General features: G+C 42.9%; 1 long non-coding RNA gene across 2 annotated transcripts in view; it reads left to right on the top strand.

Annotated features, from left to right (window-relative positions):
- Positions 1 to 1,248: 1,248 nt before the first annotated feature.
- The window catches only part of LOC143645830 (uncharacterized), a 31,126-nt gene continuing 10,253 nt past the window's right edge, over positions 1,249 to 22,121 (top strand). The window contains exons 1-3 of one of the 2 annotated variants that reach the window (XR_013157196.1): positions 1,249 to 1,528; positions 2,751 to 2,829; positions 3,573 to 3,887. This is a non-coding gene — a long non-coding RNA (uncharacterized LOC143645830). Of the gene's footprint in view, positions 1,529 to 2,587; positions 2,830 to 3,572; positions 3,888 to 22,121 lie in introns of those variants that run through there. The other variant, XR_013157195.1, reaches the window with a different exon arrangement.

Genomic DNA, 22,121 nt, shown 5'->3' with positions numbered 1-22,121 from the left:
ATGAGCGAGTGAGTGAATGAATGCATGGAATGACGCAGTGAGGGGCTGGGCAGGCAGCCTCGTGGGAGCCTCGGCCAAAGGTGGGGGAGGGGAAGAGCTCAGGCCTGTGCATTCCTGGCAGTGGCCGGGGTCCAAGGTCAGCCGGTCTTGGCAGGCCCCTCTCAGCCCCGCTGGCACCGAGACCTTTCCTAGCGATGCGGCCAACAGCAAGCAGCCAGCCACGCTGCCCGAGTGTGTGTCTGACCCAGTGGTCCAAACCGCGGCTGGCTCTGCCTCTCCAGGGACCCAGAGGTCACCTGGCTGCCCCTCACGTGTCCTCACTGTCCCGGGCACCGGATAGGGGTGGACAGCGCGGGTTCGAGCCCTGCCCAGCAGGAGGCTGGCAGGGCTGTGTAGGGGCAGATGCTCTCCCCAGAGACCCCGCCCCACTGGGCAGCCTGGCATGCCCCCACCCCGCTTCCTCCTTCTGGGGTGGCAGAGAGAAGCCCTGTCCCTGCACCCACAGCCCGGGCACTCCCTCACCCGGGTTCCACTTTCCCTTCTTGTCACCTGCAGGGAAAGAAGTCAGCAGAGGGGAGAGACTTAGGGCCTTGTGCCAGCTCTGCCTCTGCTGCTGCCCACCTGGGGCCTCAGTTTCCCTCTCTGCATTTCATGGCTGTACAGGGGCCGTTCCAGAGGGTGCCATGAAACTGGGTGAAGCTAACTGTGCAAGCTTGGTGCTCTGGGGGTGCGGATTGTGTGTAGGATGGGGGGTTCCCTGCCGCCCCTGCAGCCCCCTATGCTCCCCTGCACGGGGCCGCAGCAGGCAGTGGTGAGAGAGGCTGCTGCCCCACCCCTGCGGCCACCTCGGCTGCCAGATCGTCAGGTGGAGGACAGCAGACTGGCCAGGGGGCTCCCCCAAAGTGGGGGGATGAGCTCAGGTAGGGGGATGAGCTCAGAGGTCCCAGGCAGAAGGAAAAACAAGTGTGGAGACCTTCATAACCTGGGGGTCCCCAGGCCCACCAAACAGTGCCACCCCCCACCCAACATACTGCCAGCCACATCCCACCCAGACTTCCCAGGGGTCCCCAGGCCTGAGCCCAGCCCAGTGTGGTGGGACCTCGAAGCCAGATGGCACTGGCTGCGTTATTGCCCCACTCGGAGCCTCCGGCTCCTCCTCCCAGGCTTGCCAGCGTTGGGCATTCCCAAGAGCCAAGAGAGACACCTTGAGCTTTTGGCCAGGGGCCCTTTAAGGCAGGAGCTGATCCATGTCACTCTGTGGGGGTGGAAGGACAAGCAGGCTGTGGGCACAGGAGCTGCCCCCCCACCCAAACCCCCCAGCTGCAGCTGCCAGGCCTGGGGGTAATTGCACATTAACCCCTCTGGTGAGTGGCTGCAGCGAAACAAACGCCCGTCACATGTGGACAGCAGCTGCCACGCTGGCCAGGCTGAGTCGGAGCCCCCAGCTGCCTCCTGGGCGTGGCCGGGCACGGCCGGCACAGGAGACTCAGGCTGCCCACCTCTGGCTCCTACTCGTGTGTGGCCCCGGGTAAGTCACCTTGCTGGCCTGCGCTTCCTCTGTCCCCTGAACAACGAGCAGCCTGGACCTGCTGGGATGACCACTGCTAGGCCCAGGAGGAGGTGGGGGGTAGGGGCGGGGGCGGGGCCTGTGGGGGGAAGCCGGAAAGAAGCGCTGCCTTTGGAATGAAATTCCAGGAAACAGAAAAAGCAGAGGACAGTTACGGAATACTGACCACGTATTTTTGCACCTTTGCTCTCTTTGGCATTTAGCCCTCAATGAGCCAGCTGCTATCACCCCCGTTTTATAGAAGAGGAAACCGAAGTTCAAGCAGGTCAATCTGCCACGTTAGAAGTGGGGAGACAGGATCTGCCCAAGGCTCCTCGCCCTTAACCCCCTGTCCACCCCTCCCTTGTTCTTAGGGTGTCAGGCTGGGCCCCACCCATTCCCCTTCATACCTTCTGGATCCGTCACACTGAACTCCCTGTCCTCCTTTCCACAAAACACCTCCTAGGCTGGCCAGATGGCCCCTGTCTTCCTGCCTGTTGGGTTTATTGACTCCTATTCATACCTGAAGACCTTCTGAAGCTCACCTCCTCCATGAAGCCCGCTTTGACTCTCCAGCAGAAATCAGGGCCTTCCTGTGTATTCCCTCAGTGCTTCTCATGTACATGGACATGGGCCTTTCTCCTACTTCCCTGGTATCTGTGTGTCAGCGTCCCCTGCTGGGCATCATCCCCTTGGGGAAGGCTGAGTTCCAACCCCCTCAGAGCCCCTGTGCCTTTCAGGAGCTCGTGCCTGTTCGGGGCTCTGTAGGGGAGGTTGTCCGGGCAGCAAAGCATCTGAGAGACCCCTGCGGAAAGAGGGGGGGTGGGCACAGGGATGGCGCAGCATCCTTGGGGACAGAAGGGAGGTCACCGGGGCTGGCAGAGTGGCACCAGCCAGAGGAGGGAAAGCCTGGGATCTAGAGCAGCTCCAACTGGCCTGGTGAGGGGCATTTGGGATGGAAAGGGGAAGGCTTTGAGGAAGGCAGTTTAAACAGGTGGCAGCTGGAGAGGGTGCGCGTCAGAGGCAGAAAGGAGAGGCCCCTGAGGGCAAGGGCGAGGAGTCCAGGGGGCCAGGCACAGACCTGGGCTGGGGTGGGGGACAACTGGGGGCGTAGCCCCATGACTTGGGCTTACCCAATACCATCTCTTTTTCATCATCAGGGTAAAAAAAAAAACAAAGCGCTATTCTTATCCCCCTTTTCCAGATTAGTAAACTGAGGCTCAGCAAGGGGAAGTATGTGCTCCCACTCACGTAGCTAGGAAAGCACAGAAGCTGTCCAGCGGGTATGTACTTGGCGTGGCGCACTCCCAGGCAGCCGGTGGGGTGGGGTGGGGTGACTTTTGGGGGGCCAGCCTTGCTCCACGTGGCCCTTTATTTCAGGAGGGCTGGAGAGGCTCAGTCCCTCACCTCACCCTCTTACCCCTAGAACAAAAATGCGGTTTGACCGGCAGGCGCAGGAAATAAAAGTAGCTCTGGTTTGTCGGAGAGTCGCCCTGGAAAGGGGCCCCCTCCAACCTGCCGGGGGGTGGGGGAGAAAAGGGAAGCCAGACACTCCTCAACACCCAGCCTGATCCTTCCTAGTCACCTGGGCCCCGCACGCAGGCACCCCCCACCCCAACCCCAGGAAGCGTGCGGGAATGAAGCCAAAGGGCCCCACCTGCTGTCCAGGTGCAGCAGTGGCTCGACCGCGGGGAAAGTGAAACCGCCTTAACAGGTGTGCTGCTAAGAGGTAAACCAACTTCCGGTAAATAGCGCCCCGGCCTCCCGTGCATGTAATCAGAGCTTCCGAGGTCGGTCCCAAGAGAGCAAAGGATTGCCGCAAGGGAGAAGCACAGTACTAGTTTAGAGAGTAACGCAATAAACCTCCACCTGAGTAAATATGCTTATTCTTTTGCCCTTGGATTCCATTTGTGGAAAGTGACTATTAAAATAGCCGAGTCCCCCGCTCGCCAGGCTGGAGGAAACCTGGGATTTTTTCCTTTTTGTGTCCCCTATCATCCTGTGTTTGATTTTTTTTTTTTTTCAGATAAAGAAAAATCCCCACCCACCCTGGGAAAACACACAACATTCTGATGCAAGTGGCCCCTCCCACTTGTCACAGCTCCCTGGGTCATTTGACTGATGGCGTGTGTTACTTGCTTCTACGCATGATAACCTTTACTCAGAGATCTCCTGGCTCTCCAGATTACTGGATGGAAATGAATGTCAAAAGCAATGAGTCAGAAAGGAAAACACATAAAAGAAAAAAAAAAACAGTGAAGCCTATTTGTCACCCGAGGAAATCGTCACTAGTGAGAATCTTCTGGAATAACCCTGGTGAGGGCTGGACCACGTGACCCAGGTGGGTATTCCAGGAGTGAGTGGCAGGCAGTTCTGCATCCCTGCCTGGTGATCGCCAGAGGTGGCTCCAAACAGAGCCCAGACCTTGATGTCAGGTCTGGGGTTACCTCTGTCTCTGCCTTCCGCTGCTAGCACCGTATCCGTAGGCAGGCTGATTCATTCATTTGTTCACAAATATTTACCAAGCACGTTAGCAAGATAGTAGAGTGAGAGGCTCCAGAGTTCTGTCCTCTCACAGTGACGTGCCATTGAATAAGTAGCAGGAACTGGCAAGCAACATTGTCAGAGCTCTAGAAAACACTTTAACTGGGCAAGTACTGAATCAAGGAAAAGACAACTGTTCTAGTTGGCTAGCTGCCAGAATGCAATATACCAGGAATGGAACAGCTTTTAAAAAGGGGAATTTAATAAGTTGCAAGTTTACAATTCTAAGGCTGTGAAATTTGCCAAATTACAACAGATCTATGGAGATGTCCAATCTAAGGCACACTGTAAGGCTGGCTTAGTGGAGAAAAAACCAGCACGGGGCCAATCTGCGAAGATTGGGAAAGGACTTTTCTTTCATTGTTTTTGTTGTTGTGTTTAGCTCCTGGCATTTAAGCAAGCTCTGTCATAACACTAGCAGAATATAAGCTTAAGGAACAGAGATTTCAGTACCTACATATGTCAAGGGATGCAGTCACTGCATAATTTGGAAAAAAAAATCACTAAACAAATAGACACTTGTAACTTTCAACAATAAGATGGAAAAAAAAAAAGAAAGAACAACAAATAGCAAACCCTGGAGAAGAGGTAGGCTCTGATTTCCAGAGTTCACATGTCAAAATATTCAAAATGCGACCTCTGCATTTGTCTGGTAGGGCCCTGGGGGCATTGGGTGCCAACTTTTTGCTTTGGACAGCCTAGTGGACTGTCCCTTCCTTGTCCCCAGTGGGACAGACATGAAATGTCACTGGGCTGCTGCCCCCTGACGGGGTCCTGACAGGGCCTCCTGACAGCCTGAGGGTCTGGGAGATGAAGCCGGTTTAAGTGATACCTTGTTCTAGTTTGCAAGCTGCCAGATGGGATATACCAAAAACGGAAAGGCCTTTAAAAAGGGGAATTTATTAAGTTGCTAGTTTACAATTCCAAGGCTGTGAAGATGTCCAAATTAAAACAAGTCTATAAAAACATCCAAATTTTTTTTTATTAATTAACGGAAAAAAAGAAATTAACCCAACATTTAGAAATCACACCACTCTACACATGCAATCAGCAATTCTCAACATCATCACATAGATGTATGATCATCGTTTCTTAGTACATTTGCATCGGTTTAGAAGAACTAGCAACACAACAGAAAAAGATATAGAATGTTAATATAGAGAAAAGAAATAAAAGTAATAATAATAGTAAAAAAAAAACAAACCTATAGCTCAGATGCAGCTTCATTCAGTGTTTGAGTTTTTGTATCTAGTCCTGTTGCACACTCTGTATCCCTTCAGCTCCAATTACCCATTATCTTACCCTGTTTCTAACTCCTGCTGGACTCTGTTACCAATGACCTATTCCAAGTTTATTCTCGAATGTCCGTTCACATCAGTGGGACCATACAGTATTTGTCCTTTAGTTTTTGACTAGACTCACTCAGTATAATGTTCTCTAGGTCCATCCATGTTATTACATGCTTCATAAGTTTATTCTGTCTTAAAGCTGCATAATATTCCATCGTATGTATATACCACAGTTTGTTTAGCCACTCGTCTGTTGATGGACATTTTGGCTGTTTCCATCTCTTTGCAATTGTAAATAACGCTGCTATAAACATTGGTGGGCAAATGTCCATTTGTGTCTTTGCCCTTAAGTTCTTTGAGTAGATACCCAGCAATGGTGTTGCTGGGTCGTATGGCAATTCTATATTCAGCTTTTTGAGGAACCGCCAAACTGCCTTCCACAGTGGTTGCACCCTTTGACATTCCCACCAACAGTGGATAAGTGTGCCTCTTTCTCCGCATCCTCTCCAGCACTTGTCATTTTCTGTTTTGTTGCTAATGGCCATTCTGGTGGGTGTGAGATGATATCTCATTGTGGTTTTGATTTGCATTTCTCTAATGGCCAGGGATATTGAGCATCTCTTCATGTGCCTCTTGGCCATCCATATTTCCTCTTCTGGTGGGTGTCTGTTCAAGTCTTTTTCCCATTTTGTAATTGGGTTGGCTGTCTTTTTGTTGTTGAGTTGAACAATCTCTTTATAAATTCTGGACACTAGACCTTTATCTGATATGTCGTTTCCAAATATTGATTCCCATTGTGTAGGCTGTCTTTCTACTTTCTTGATGAAGCTCTTTGATGCACAAAAGTGTTTAATTTTGAGGAGCTGCCATTTATTTATTTCCTTCTTCAGTGCTCTTGCTTTAGGTTTAAGGTCCATAAAACCGCCTCCAATTGTAAGTTTCATAAGATATCTCCCTACATTTTCCTCTAACTGTTTTATGGTCTTAGACCTAATGTTTAGATCTTTGATCCATTTTGAGTTAACTTTTGTATAGGGTGTGAGAGATGGGTCTTCTTTCATTCTTTTGCATATGGATATCCAGTTCTCTAGGCACCATTTATTGAAGAGACTGTTCTGTCCCAGGTGAGTTGGCTTGACTGCCTTATCAAAGATCAAATGTCCATAGATGAGAGGGTCTATATCTGAGCACTCTATTCGATTCCATTGGTCGATATATCTATCTTTATGCCAATACCATGCTGTTTTGACCACTGTGGCTTCATAATATGCCTTAAAGTCAGGCAGCGTGAGACCTCCAGCTTTGTTTTTTTTCCTCAAGATGTTTTTAGCAATTCGGGGCACCCTGCCCTTCCAGATAAATTTGCTTATTGGTTTTTCTATTTCTGAAAAATAAGTTGTTGGGATTTTGATTGGTATTGCATTGAATCTGTAAATCAATTTAGGTAGGATTGACATCTTTTTTTTTTATTAACGGAAAGAAAGAAAAAAAGAAATTAACACAACATTTAGAAATCATACCATTCTACATATGCACTCAGTAATTCTTAACATCATCACATAGATGCATGATCATCGTTTCTTAGTACATTTGCATCGGTTTAGAGGAACTAGCAACACAACAGAAAAAGATATAAAATGTTAATATAGAGAAAAGAAATAAAAGTGGTAATAATAGTAAAAAAAAAACAAAAAACCCTATGGCTCAGATGCAGCTTCATTCAGTGTTTTAACATGATTACTTTACAATTAGGTATTATTGTGCTGTCCATTTTTGAGTTTTTGTATCTAGTCCTGTTGCACAGTCTGTATCCCTTCAGCTTCAATTACCCATTGTCTTACCCTGTTTCTAACTCCTGCTGGACTCTGTTACCAGTGACATATTTCAAGTTTATTCTCGAATGTCCGTTCACATCAGTGGGACCATACAGTATTTGTCCTTTAGTTTTGGGCTGGACTCACTCAGCATAATATTCTCTAGGTCCATCCATGTTATTACATGCTTCATAAGTTTATCTTGTCTTAAAGCTGCATAATATTCCATCGTATGTATATACCACAGTTTGTTTAGCCATTCTTCTGTTGATGGACATTTTGGCTGTTTCCATCTCTTTGCAATTGTAAATAACGCTGCTATAAACATTGGTGTGCAAATGTCCGTTTGTGTCTTTGCCCTTAAGTCCTTTGAGTAGATACCTAGCAATGGGTCATATGGCAATTCTATATTCAGCTTTTTGAGGAACTGCCAAACTGCCTTCCACAGTGGTTGCACCATTTGACATTCCCACCAACAGTGGATAAGTGTGCCTCTTTCTCCGCATCCTCTCCAGCACTTGTCATTTTCTGTTTTGTTGATAAAGGATTGACATCTTAACTATATTTAGTCTTCCAATCCATGAACACGGTATGCCCTTCCATCTATTTAGGTCTTCTGTGATTTCTTTTAACAGTTTTTTGTAGTTTTCTTTATATATATTTTTTGTCTCTTTAGTTAAATTTATTCCTAGGTATTTTATTCTTTTAGTTGCAATTGTAAATGGGATTCGTTTCTTAAAAACGTCCAAATTTTTAAGGCACCAACAAGGGGTTACCTTAACTCAAGAAAGGCCAATGAAGTTCAGGGTTTCTCTCTCAACTGGAAAGGCACATAGTGAACATGGCGACATCTGCCAGCTTTCTCTCCAGGCTTTCATGAAGCTCCACCGGGGGTGGTTTTCTTCTTTATCTCCAAAGGTCTCTGGCTGAGTGGGCTCTCAAGCTTTTTCCAAAATGCTTCCCTCTTAAAGGGCCCCAGTAAGCAACCCCACCTTGCATGGGTGGAGACACATCTCCATGGAAACCATCTAATCAAAAGTTACTACCCACAGTTGGGTGGGTCACATCTCCCTGGCAACATTAAAAAAGCTCCCACCCAGCAATACTGAATGAGGATTAAAGGGCATGGCTTTTCTGGGGTCCACAAATTCAAACCTGCACACACCTCTCTAGCGAAGGGTTAATAGAGGACTTGAGTGTAGAAGACAAAGTTGTGGGGCAATTGGCAGGATTGCTTTCTCACTATTTGCCAGATCTGCAGAGATAAAAACAAGCCCTCCAGGAACTCACCCAAAACCAAGTTGTATTATTAGACACACTGAAACAAGAAGAGATTTCAAAATTTAAAGAATGTCATTCTATGTTGGCTATTAATGCTGAAGCTAAACACTATGATACCAGGTTGGTGAATATAAGAAAAGAGATACTGATGCTTCATGAAAAGACACCAAAGTAAAAAAAACCAAGAAAATAAAAGAGAGCTTAAATTGCGGCAGAACAGGCAGAACTAAGAGTTGGAAAGGGAGCAGCAACGAGAAATGAAAATTGAATGAGAGAAGCAGTTAACTGCTAAACTAGCTGAAAGATCATGAAAGGTAGCTGTTATGATCCTGCAGCCTCGTTGCTAGGTCTATACCTGGAGGAAGTGAGAGTGGGGACACGAATGCCATTGGCACACTGGTGCTTATGGCAGCAGTGTTTGACATTCGCAATGGATGGAGGTGTCCTAAGGGCACAGCGACTGCGGAATGGAAGGGGAACTGTGGTGTACACATACAACAGACTACTGGGTGGCTGCAAGAAGGAATGAAGGTGTGAGGCATGCAACTGGGTGAATGGACCTTGAGGACAGTGTGTTGAATGAAATGGCAGAAACAAAAAGACAAATATTATCAAGCCTCGTTCATATGGACTAACTATAAGATACAAACTTTGGAGAATTAAAGTTGACAGTAGGTTATCAGGCTGGTGCCTATTGTAAAGGGCTTTTGTAAGCTTTTACAGCAGTCGCATCTATTCAGGAGTTGTCTGTTATTTCTAAATTCTGAGATATTGAGTTATTTGTGTTTGTCTTGGTTGTTCCCTGAAACTTCAGGTATGTACATAACACGTAAGACTCTCAGTTAAAGCGCTGAAGCTATGAAAGTCAGCAGTACCCCGTACAGGAACTGTTAAAAAAGTTGAAAAAGTGATCAGAATTTGTTCTGATTTCCTAGCTGCTGGAATGCAATATACCAGAAACGGAATGGCTTTTTTTTTTTAATTTTTTTTTTATTAATTAAAAAAAAGAAAAGAAATTAACGCAACATTTAGAAATCATTCCATTCTACATATGCACTCAGTAATTCTTAGTATCATCACATAGATGTATGATCATCATTTAAGAACTAGCAAAACAACAGAAAAAGATATAGAATGTTAATATAGAGAAGGAAATTAAAATAATAATAATAATAAATATATATATATATAAAAGGAAAAAGAAAAAACAAAAACAAAAGATACAAACAAACAAAAAAAACTATAGTTCAGGTGCAGCTTCATTCAGTGTTTTAACATAGTTACATTACAATTAGGTATTATTGTGCTGTCCATTTTTGAGTTTTTGTATCTAGTCCTGTTGCACGGTCTGTATCCCTTCAGCTCCAATTACCCATTATCTTACCCTGTTTCTAACTCCTGCTGGTCTCTGTTACCAATGATATATTCCAAGTTGATTCTCGAATGTCGGTTCACATCCGTGGGACCATACAGTATTTGTCCTTTAGTTTTTGGCTAGACTCACTCAGCATAATGTTCTCTAGGTCCATCCATGTTATTACATGCTTCATAAGTTTATTCTGTCTTAAAGCTGCATAATATTCCATCGTAGGTATACACCACAGTTTGTTTAGCCACTCGTCTGTTGATGGACATTTTGGCTGTTTCCATCTCTTTGCAATTGTAAATAATGCTGCTACAAACACTGGTGTGCAAATGTCCGTCTGTGTCTTTGCCCTTAAGTCCTTTGAGTAGATACCTAGCAGTGGTATTGCTGGGGCGTAATCCATTCTGCCAGTCTATATCTTTTGATTGGGGAATTCAGTCCATTAACGTTTAGTGTTATTACTGTTTGGATAATATTTTCCTTTACCATTTTGCCTTTTGTCTTATATATATCATATCTAATTTTCCTCCTTTCTACACTTTACTCCATACCTCTCTCTTCTGTCTTTTCGTATCTGACTCTAGTGCTCCCTGTAGTATTTCTTGCAGAGCTGGTCTCTTGGTCACAAATTCTCTCAGTGACTTTTTGTCTATAAATGTTTTAATTTCTCCTTCATTTTTGAAGGACAATTTTGCTGGATATAGAAGTCTTGGTTGGCAGTTTTTCTCTTTTAGTAATTTAAATATATCATCCCACTGTCTTCTAGCTTCCATGGTTTCTGCTGAGAAATCTACACATAGTCTTATTGGGTTTCCCTTGTATGTGATGGATTGTTTTTCTCTTGCTGCTTTCAAGATCCTCTCTTTCTCTTTGACCTCTGACATTCTAACTAGTAAGTGTCTTGGAGAATGCCTATTTGGGTCTATTCTCTTTGGGGTGCGCTGCACTTCTTGGTTCTGTAATTTTAGGTCTTTCATAAGAGTTGGGAAATTTTCAGTGATAATTTCTTCCATTAGTTTTTCTCCTCCTTTTCCCTTCTCTTCTCCTTCTGGGATACCCACAACACGTATATTTGTGCGGTTCATATTGTCATTCAGTTCCCTGATCCCCTGCTCAAGTTTTTCCATTCTTTTCCCTATAGTTTCTGTTTCTTTTTGGGATTCAGATGTTCCATCCTCCAGTTCACTAATTGTAGCTTCTGTCTCTTTAAATCTACCATTGTAGGTATCCATTGTTTTTTCCATCTTTTCTACTTTGTCCTTCACTCCCATAAGTTCTGTGATTTGTTTTTTCAGATTTTCTATTTCTTCTTTTTGTTCAGCCCATGTCTTCTTCATGTCCTCCCTCAATTTATTGATTTGGTTTTTGAAGAAGTTTTCCATTTCTGTTCGTATATTCAGCATTAGTTGTCTCAGCTCCTGTATCTCATTTGAACTATTGGTTTGTTCCTTTGACTGGGCCATATCTTCAATTTTCTGAGTGTGATCCATTATTTTCTGCTGGTGTCTGGGCATTTGATCAGATTTCCCTGGGTGTGGGACCTGGCTGGTTGAAAGGTTTTTCTGTGAAATCTCTGGGCTCTGTTTTTCTTTTCCTGACCAGAAGATGGCGCTCGTGGTGCTCGTCTGTCTGCGGGTCCCACCAGTAAAAGATGCTGTGGCTCCTTTAACTTGCCAATCCGAATCTCGCAGTCGGCCCGGGAAACCGCGCGTGGAGAGGGGGTCGCCGGCCACCGCAGCTTGGGGGAATGCCGGTCCAAATTGCCCAGCTGGCCCGAGACGCCAAGCGTGGTGGGAGGGCCCCGCTATCCAACATTCCCAGTCGGACCGGGAAGCCACGTGTGTGGAAGGAACCCCGGTCGCCAGCCGCCCTGGCCCGGGAAAGCGCGCCCCTTGGGTATCTCACCGCAGCGGATTCTCCCTGCCCGTTCAGCCGTTCCAGAATGGGGTACGCTGTCTTTTTGGTCTCTGTCGTGGTTCCGGGAGCTGTTTCATATTGTTTCTGTTTCTTTAGTTGCTGTTCTGGAGGAGGAACTAAGACCCGCGCGTCTTACTAAGCTGCCATCTTCTCCGGACCCGGAATGGCTTTTTAAAAGGGGAATTTAATAAGTTACTAGTTTACAGTTCTGAGGCCAACAAAATGTCCCAATTAAAACAAGTCTATAGAAATGTCCAATCAAAGGCATCCAGGGAAAGATACCTTGGTTCAAGAAGGCCGATGAAGTTCAGGGTTCCTCTCTCAAGTGAGAAGGTACATGGCGAACACAGTCAGGGCTTCTCTCTCAGCTGGAAGGACACATGGCGAACATGGTGTCATCTGCTAGCTTTCTCTCCTGGCTTCCTGTTTCATGAAGCTCCCCAGGAGACGTTTTCCTTCTTTATCTCCAAAGGTTGCTGGCTGGTGGACGCTCTGCTTCGTGGTGCTGCAGCATTCTCTGCTCTCTCTGCATGTCTCATTCTCCAAAACATTTCCTCTTTTATAGGACTCCAATAAACCAACCTCTTTTATAGGACTCCACCAAATGGGTGGAGACATGTCGTCCCCTGATCCAGTTTAACAACCACTCTTGACTAACCCCCCTCATCCAGGGAGATGATCTTATTACAGTTTCAAATATACAGTATTGAATAGAGATTATTCTACCTTTATGAAAATGGGATTTATATTAAAACATGGCTTTTCTTAGGGGGCATACTTCCTTTCGAACCAGCACAGACTTCAACTAGAGATATGAATGAAACTGATTTGGAAAAGGCATAGGTAAATCAGAAAACAGGGTAAAGGATGATATGATCCATATTTTAAAACTTCAACTTCTGTGTGAGACCAAAGGGAAAGATGTTTATTTGGTGCAAAATTTATATTTTGGGTAGTGCATTTCCTTATTTAGCTTCAGTTTAGTTGAACCCATAAGTACATGGAATCTTGGATAGATTATGACTTGTTGGCTTGTACAGGTTAGTGTGATACCCCGATATATTCCAGAGTAATTTGGGTAGAGAATAAAGAAGTATTTGCAAAGTCCCTTTGGGGAACTTGGTAGAAAAGAGGAAATATTCAACTTCCCCATTTGGGGAATTCCTGATATTCTCACAAGCAGTGAGGACAACCAAATAAATAGGCTGAGCCTTCAATCGTGGGGTTTGCCCCTGTGAAACTTATTCCTGCAAAGGAGAAGGTAAGCCTACTGATAATTATGCCTAAGAGTCACCCCCAGAGAACCTTGTTTGTTGCTCAGATGTGGCCTCTCTCTCTAAGTCAACTTGGCAGGTGAACTCACTGCCCTCCCCCCTGCATGGGACATGGCTCCCAGGGGTGTAAATCTCCCTGGTAACATGGGACAGGAATCCTGGGATGAGCCGGGACCCAGCATCAGGGAATTGAGAAAGCCTTCTTGACCAAAAGGGAGAAGAGAGAAATGAGACAAAATAAAGCTTTGGTGGCTGAGAGATTTCAAACAGAGTCGAGAGGTTATCCTGGAGGTTATTCTAGCACATTATATAGATATCCCTTTTTAGTTTTATGGTGTATTGGAGTGGCTTGAGGGAAGTACCTGAAACTGTTGAGCTGTGTTCCAGTAGCCTTGATTCTTGAAGATGATTGTACAACTACATAGCTTTCACAATGTGACTTGTGATTGTGAAAACCCTGTGACTGATGCTCCTTTTATCTAGGGTATGGACAGATGAGAAATAACATAAGGATAATAAATAAATAAATAATGGGAGGATGATAAAGGATAAAACATTGGGTAGATTGAAATGCTAGTGGTCAGTGAGAGGGAGGGGTAAGGAGTATGGGATGTATGAGTTTTTTTCTTTTTTCTTTTTATTTCTTTTCTGGAGTGATGCAAATGCTCTAAAAATGATCATGGTAATGAATACACAACTATGTGATGATTTTGTGAGCCATTGGTTGTACACCATGTATGGACTGTATATGTGTGAATATTTCCCAAGAAAAATATTAAAACACACAAAAAATATTCAAAGGTCCAGACATAAAAAAAATCACAAGACATATGTTTTAGTTTGCTAGCTGCGATACACCAGAAATGGAGTGGCTTTTAAGAAGGGGAACTTACTAAGTTGCTAGTTTACAGTTTTAAAGCCATGGAAAATCCAAATTAAAGCAAGGCTATAAAGATGTCCAGCTTAAGGCATTAATGAAAGATACCTTGGTTCAAGAAGGCCAGTGAGGTTCAGGGTTTCTCTCTCAACTGGAAAGGCACGAGGCAAACATGGCGGCGTCTGCTAGCTTTCTCTCCAGGCTTCTTATTTCATGAAGTTCCCCCAGTGACATTTTCCTTCACCATCTCCAAATGTCTCTGGCTGCGTGAGCTCTGTTTCTTGTGGCTGTGCTCGTGTCTCCTAAATATTTCCTCTTTTAAAGGATTCCAGGAAACGAACCAAGACCCACCTATAATGGGTGGAGTCACATCTCCAGCTAATCAAAGGTTAATACCCACAATTAGGTGAGTCACATCTCAGTAGAGATAATCTAATCAAGTCTCCAAACTATAGTACTGAACAGGGATTAGAAGAACCACCTGCTCCCACAAGATTGGGTCAGGATTAAAACATGGCTTTTACAGGGTACATAATCCTTTCAAACCAGCATAGTATACAAAAAAAAAAATAGGAAAAAGATAAACCATTTAGCCGACCCGCCCGCCCTCCTTCTCCCCTCTCTTTCTCCGCCGGCCCGCCGCGTGGCGCCCACGCCCCGCAGCAGCCGACCCGCCCGCCCTCCTTCTCCCCCTTCTTCCCCCTCCTGCTCCAGCTGCTCTCCAACCACCACGGTGCCCTCTTCCCCCGCCTTCACCGGCTCCTCCACCACCAGCCTCTACAGCCTTGCCGCCCTCACCTTTCCTCCTCCAGAACAGCTACTGGGGGAGTGGAGATAATACAGAGCAGCTCCCGGAGCCACGAGGGAGAGTAAAGGGACGGCGTACCCCATCCTGGAACGGCTGACTATCTGGGAGAACCAGCTCCGGTGAGATCACCAAGGGGCACGGGCTTTCCTGGGCAAGCGACCGGAGTCCCTCCCTTCCACCTTCCCAGGCCAGCTGGTAGAATTGGACAGGCGGTCCCCTTAGGCCGCGGCGGCTGGTGCCCCCACCACACGAGGCCCCCTGGAACAACTGAGATAGTTGGGTCGGAAATTCCCAGACTGCGGAGAACAGTGACCGGGGGATCCCTTCCAAACACGTGACTCCCCTGTCGGCTGGGAATAGTGCACTCTCCCGGGCTGCGACAGCTGGCGCCCTCCCGCCACGCTTGGTGCCCCGGGCCGACTAGCTAATTCGGCCGGACGCTCTCCCGTGCTGTGGCGGCCGGCGACCCTCCCTGCATTCGGAACCCCAGGCCGGCTGGCATTCTTCCAAGACGCTTCGGCTGCCGAACCTCCCCTACGGCGAGAATTTTCCAGAGTTAAAGGACCCACAGCAACTTTCACTGGTGGAACCCGTAGACAAACGTGTGCCACGAGCGCCACCTACTGGGCAGGATAAGAAAAACAGAACCCAGAGATTGCACAGAAAACTCTTTCAACCTGTGGGGTCGAACACCCAGGGAAATCTGACTAAATGCCCAGACGCCAGCAGAAGATAACGGATCACACTCAGAAAATTGAACATATGGCCCAGTCAAACGAAGAAACCAATAGTTCAAATGAGATACAGGAGCTGAAACAACTAATGCTGAATATACGAACAGAAATGGAAAACCTCTTCAAAAACGAAATCGATAAATTGAGGGAGGACATGAAGAAGACATGGGCTGAACATAAAGAAGAAATAGAAAAACTGAAAAAACAAATCACAGAACTTATGGAAGTGAAAGATAAAGTAGAAAAGATGGAAAAAACAATGGATACCTACAACGACAGATTTAAAGAAACAGAAGATAGAATTAGTGATTTGGAGGATGAAACATCTGAATTCCAAAAAGAAACAGAAACTATCCGGAAAAGAATGGAAAAATTTGAACAAGGTATCAGGGAACTCAAGGACAATGTGAACCGTACAAATATATGTGTAGTGGGTATCCCAGAAGGAGAAGAGAAGGGAAAAGGAGGAGAAAAACTAATGGAAGAAATTATCACTGAAAATTTCCCAACTCTTATGAAAGACCTAAAATTACAGATCCAAGAAGTGCAGCGCACCCCAAAGAGATTAGACACAAATAGGCGTTCCCCAAGACACTTACTAGTTAGAATGTCAGAGGTCAAAGAGAAAGAGAGGATCTTGAAAGCAGCGAGAGAAAAACAATCCGTCACATACAAGGGAAACCCAATAAGACTATGTGTAGATTTCTCAGCAGAAACCATGGAAGCTAGAACACAGTGGGATGATATATTTAAGTTACTAAAAGAGAAAAACTGCCAGCCAAGACTCCTATATCCAGCAAAATTGTCCTTCAAAAATGAGGGAGAAATTAAAACATTCTCAGACAAAAAGTCACTAAGAGAATTTGTGACCAAGAGACCAGCTCTGCAAGAAATACTAAAGGAAGCACTAGAGTCAGAACCGAAAAGACAGAAGAGAGAGACATGGAGAAAAGTGTAGAAAGAAGGAAAGTCAGATATGATATATATAATACAAAAGGCAAAATGGTAGAGGAAAATATTATCCAAACAGTAATAACTCTAACTGTCAATGGACTGAATTCCCCAATTAAAAGACATAGACTGGCAGAATGGATTAAAAAACAGGATCCTTCTATATGCTGTCTACAGGAAACACATCTTAGACCCAAAGATAAATATAGGTTGAAAGTGAAAGGTTGGGAAAAGATATTTCATGCAAATAACAACCAGAAAAGAGCAGGAGTGGCTATACTAATATCCAACAAGTTAGACTTCAAATGTAAAACAGTTAAAAGAGACAAAGAAGGACACTATATACTAATAAAAGGAACAATTAAACAAGAAGACATAACAATCATAAATATTTACGCACCGAACCAGAATGCCCCAAAATACGTGAGGAATACACTGCAAACACTGAAAAGGGAAATAGACACATATACCATAATAGTTGGAGACTTCAATTCACCACTCTCATCAATGGACAGAACATCTACACAGAGGATCAATAAAGAAATAGAGAACCTGAATATTACTATAAATGAGCTAGACTTAACAGACATTTATAGGACATTACATCCCACAACAGCAGGATACACCTTTTTTTCAAGTGCTCATGGATCATTCTCAAAGATAGACCATATGCTGGGTCACAAAGCAAGTCTTAACAAATTTAAAAATATTGAAATCATACCCAACACTTTCTCGGATCATAAAGGAATGAAGTTGGAAATCAATAATAGGCGGAGTGCCAGAAAATTCATAAATACATGGAGGCTCAACAACACACTCTTAAACAACAAGTGGGTCAAAGAAGAAATTGCAAGAGAAATTAGTAAATACCTAGAGGCAAATGAAAATGAAGACACAACATATCAAAACTTATAGGATGCAGCAAAGGCAGTGCTAAGAGGGAAATTTATTGCCCTAAATGCCTTTATCAGAAAAGAAGAAAAGGCAAAAATGCAGGAATTAACTGTCCACTTGGAAGAACTGGAGAAAGAACAGCAAACTAATCCCAAAGCAAGCAAAAGGAAAGAAATAACAAAGATTAGAGCAGAAATAAATGAAATTGAAAACATGAAAACAATAGAGAAAATCAATAAGACCAGAAGTTGGTTCTATGAGAAAATCAACAAGATTGATGGGCCCTTAGCAAGATTGACAAAAAGAAGAAGAGAGAGGATGCAAATAAATAAGATTAGAAATGAAAGAGGAGACATAACTACTGACCTCACAGAAATAAAGGAGGTAATAACAGGATACTATGAACAACTTTACGCTAATAAATACAACAATTTAGAAGAAATGGACAGGTTCCTGGAAAGACATGAACAACCAACTTTGACTCAAGAAGAAATAGACGACCTCAACAAACCAATCACAAGTAAAGAGATTGAATTAGTTATTCAAAAGCTCCCTAAAAAGAAAAGTCCAGGACCAGACGGCTTCACATGTGAATTCTATCAAACATTCCAGAAAGAATTAGTACCTACTCTCCTCAAACTGTTCAACATAATCGAAGTGGAGGGAAAACTACCTAATTCATTCTATGAAGCCAACATCACCCTCATACCAAAACCAGGCAAAGATATTACAAAAAAAGAAAACTACAGACCAATCTCTCTAATGAATACAGATGCAAAAATCTCAATAAAATTCTAGCAAATCGTATCCAACAACACATTAAAAGAATTATACATCATGACCAAGTAGGATTCATCCCAGGTATGCAAGGATGGTTCAACATAAGAAAATCAATTAATGTAATACACCATATCAACAAATCAAAGCAGAAAAATCACATGATCATCTCAATTGATGCAGAGAAGGCATTTGACAAGATTCAACATCCTTTCCTGCTGAAAACACTTCAAAAGATAGGAATACAAGGGAACTTCCTTAAAATGATAGAGGGAATATATGAGAAACCCACAGCTAATATCATCCTCAATGGGGAAAAATTGAAAACTTTCCCCCTAAGATCAGGAACAAGACAAGGATGTCCACTATCACCACTATTATTCAACATTGTGTTGGAAGTTCTAGCCAGAGCAATTAGGCAAGAAAAAGAAATACAAGGCATCAAAATTGGAAAGGAAGAAGTAAAACTATCACTGTTTGCAGACGATATGATACTATATGTAGAAAACCCAGAAAAATCCACAACAAAATTACTAGAGCTAATAAATGAGTACAGCAAAGTAGCAGGCTACAAGATCAACATTCAAAAATCTGTAGCTTTTCTATACACTAGTAATGAACAAGCTGAGGCGGAAATCAAGAAACGAATCCCATTTACAATCGCAACTAAAAGAATGAAATACCTAGGAATAAATTTAACCAAAGAGACAAAAAACCTATATAAAGAAAACTACAAAAAACTGTTAAAAGAAATCACAGAAGACCTAAATAGATAGAAGGGCATACCGTGTTCATGGATTGGAAGACTAAATATAGTCAAGATGTCAATCCTACCTAAATTGATTTACAGATTCAATGCAATACCAATCAAAATCCCAACAACTTATTTTTCAGAAATAGAAAAACCAATAAGCAAATTTATCTGGAAGGGCAGGGTGCCCCGAATTGCTAAAAACATCTTGAGGGAAAAAAACGAAGCTGGAGGTCTCGTGCTGCCTGACTTTAAGGCATATTATGAAGCCACAGTGGTCAAAACAGCATGGTATTGGCATAAAGATAGATATATCGACCAATGGAATCGAATAGAGTGCTCAGATATAGACCCTCTCATCTATGGACATTTGATCTTTGATAAGGCAGTCAAGCCAACTCACCTGGGACAGAACAGTCTCTTCAATAAATGGTGCCTAGAGAACTGGATATCCATATGCAAAAGAATGAAAGAAGACCCATCTCTCACACCCTATACAAAAGTTAACTCAAAATGGATCAAAGATCTAAACATTAGGTCTAAGACCATAAAACAGTTAGAGGAAAATGTTGGGAGATATCTTATGGATCTTACAACTGGAGGCGGTTTTATGGACCTTAAACCTAAAGCAAGAACACTGAAGAAGGAAATAAATAAATGGGAGCTCCTCAAAATTAAACACTTTTGTGCATCAAAGAGCTTCATCAAGAAAGTAGAAAGACAGCCTACACAATGGGAGACAATATTTGGAAACGACATATCAGATAAAGGTCTAGTATCCAGAATTTATAAAGAGATTGTTCAACTCAACAACAAAAAGACAGCCAACCCAATTACAAAATGGGAAAAAGACTTAAACAGACACCTACCAGAAGAAGAAATACGGATGGCCAAGAGGCACATGAAGAGATGCTCAATGTCCCTGGCCATTAGAGAAATGCAAATCAAAACCACAATGAGATATCATCTCACACCCACCAGAATGGCCATTATCAACAAAACAGAAAATGACAAGTGCTGGAGAGGATGCGGAGAAAGAGGCACACTTATCCACTGTTGGTGGGAATGTCAAATGGTGCAACCACTGTGGAAGGCAGTTTGGCGGTTCCTCAAAAAGCTGAATATAGAATTGCCATACGACCCAGCAATACCATTGCTAGGTATCTACTCAAAGGACTTAAGGGCAAAGACACAAATGGACATTTGCACACCAATGTTTATAGCAGCGTTATTTACAATTGCAAAGAGATGGAAACAGCCAAAATCTCCATCAACAGAAGAGTGGCTAAACAAACTGTGGCATATACATACGATGGAATATTATGCAGCTTTAAGACAAGATAAACTTATGAACCATGTAATAACATGGATGGACCTAGAGAATATTATGCTGAGTGAATCCAGCCAAAAACTAAAGGACAAATACTGTATGGTCCCACTGATGTGAACGGACATTCGAGAATAAACTTGAAATATGTCATTGGTAACAGAGTCCAGCAGGAGTTAGAAACAGGGTAAGACAATGGGTAATTGAAGCTGAAGGGATACAGACTGTGCAATAGGACTAGATACAAAAACTCAAAAATGGACAGCACAATAATACCTAATTGTAAAATAATCATGTTAAAATACTGAATGAAGCTGCATCTGAGCTATAGGGTTTTTTTTTGTTTTTGTTTTTGTTTGCTTGTTGGTTTGTTTGTTGTTGTTGTTTACTATTATTACTACTTTAATTTCTTTTCTTTATATTAACATTTTATATCTTTTTCTGTTGTGTTGCTAGTTCCTCTAAACCGATGCAAATGTACTAAGAAACAATGATCATGCATCTATGTGATGATGTTAAGAATTACTGAGTGCATATGTAGAATGGTATGATTTCTAAATGTTGTGTTAATTTCTTTTTTTTTTCTTTCCGTTAATAATAAAAAAAAAGTTATTAGCAAGTTTTTAAAAGAACAAAACAAAATTTCTTGAAAAGAAAAATAAAATAAATAATAACTTGATTTGGTTTAACAGCAGAAGAAACATAGTTGAAGACAGAATTAGGGAGTTGAAAGATTAATAAGAAGAACTTATTTAGCATGTAGCACAGAAAGAAAGGTTAAAATAAATGATCTTTCTCCCAGCTCAAAAAAAAAAAAAAAAAAAAGATAAACCATTTAAAGGAAGGAAATGAAGTGACAGAAACCAACAATGAGAAAGATAAACCATTGGACATACCAAAGACTTAAAAAAAACTATCTTAAACATGTTCAAAAAGCTACAGGAAAATACAAAGAACTAAAGGAAAATGATGACAATTTCAGTAAAGAGACATAAATTATAAAAATGAATCCAATAGAAATATGGAGCTTAAAGTAATTTTATTTTTTTTATATGCTATGTGGCAGGGTCACATTTCATTCTTTTTCCATGTGATACCTCATTAATGCAGCACCATTTGCTGAATTTTTGGGGGGTAGGAGGTAGGGGAGTGCATGGACCTGGAATCAAGCCTGGGTCTCCCACATGGCAGGCAAGAATTCTACCACTGAACTACCCTTGCACCCCCACTTTTGGGTTGTTTTTTTTTTTTGCATATTTGCAAATAAAACAAAAGTTTTCCCAGAACAATTTGTTGGAAAAATTATTCTTTCCCCATCAATTGGATTTAACACCCTTGTAAAAAATCAATTGGCCATAGATGGGAGGATTTATTTTTGAATTCTCAATTCTGTTCTAGTGATCTACACGTCTATTCTTATGCCAAATACCATACTCTTTTGATTACTGTAGCTTTGTAGTAGGTTTTGAAATTGGAAGTGTGAGTCTTCCAACTTTGTTCTTTTTCAAGATGATTTTGGCATTCAGGGCATCTTGCCCTTCCATATGAATGTGTTGATTGGGTTTTCCATTTCTGCAAAGAAGGCTCTTGGAATGTTGAATGGGATTGCATTGAATCTGTACATCACTTTGGGTAGTATTGACACCTTAACCATATTAAGTCTTCCAATCCATGAACGTAGGGTATCTTTCCATTTATTTAGAGCCTTAATTTTTTTCAGTAATGGTTTGTAGCTTTCCAGTTCTTTACATCCTTGGTTAAATTTCTTCCTCAATATTCCATTCTTTTCATTGTTATTGTAATTAGAATTTTTAAAATTTCTTTTTCAAAAGAATTATATTGCGGTAACATATAAACAACATAACATTCCCTGTTTTAACCACTTTCAAGCATAAAATTCAGTGCTGTTAATTACATTCATGATGTTATGCTACCATCACCACTGTCCATTACAAAAACTTTTGTGTCACC

The sequence above is a fragment of the Tamandua tetradactyla genome, chromosome 9 (assembly GCF_023851605.1).
Source record: "Tamandua tetradactyla isolate mTamTet1 chromosome 9, mTamTet1.pri, whole genome shotgun sequence".
Classification (NCBI taxonomy): domain Eukaryota; kingdom Metazoa; phylum Chordata; class Mammalia; order Pilosa; family Myrmecophagidae; genus Tamandua; species Tamandua tetradactyla.
Note: the sequence above shows the minus strand (reverse complement) of the source record. Positions and strands in the feature narration are given on the sequence as shown.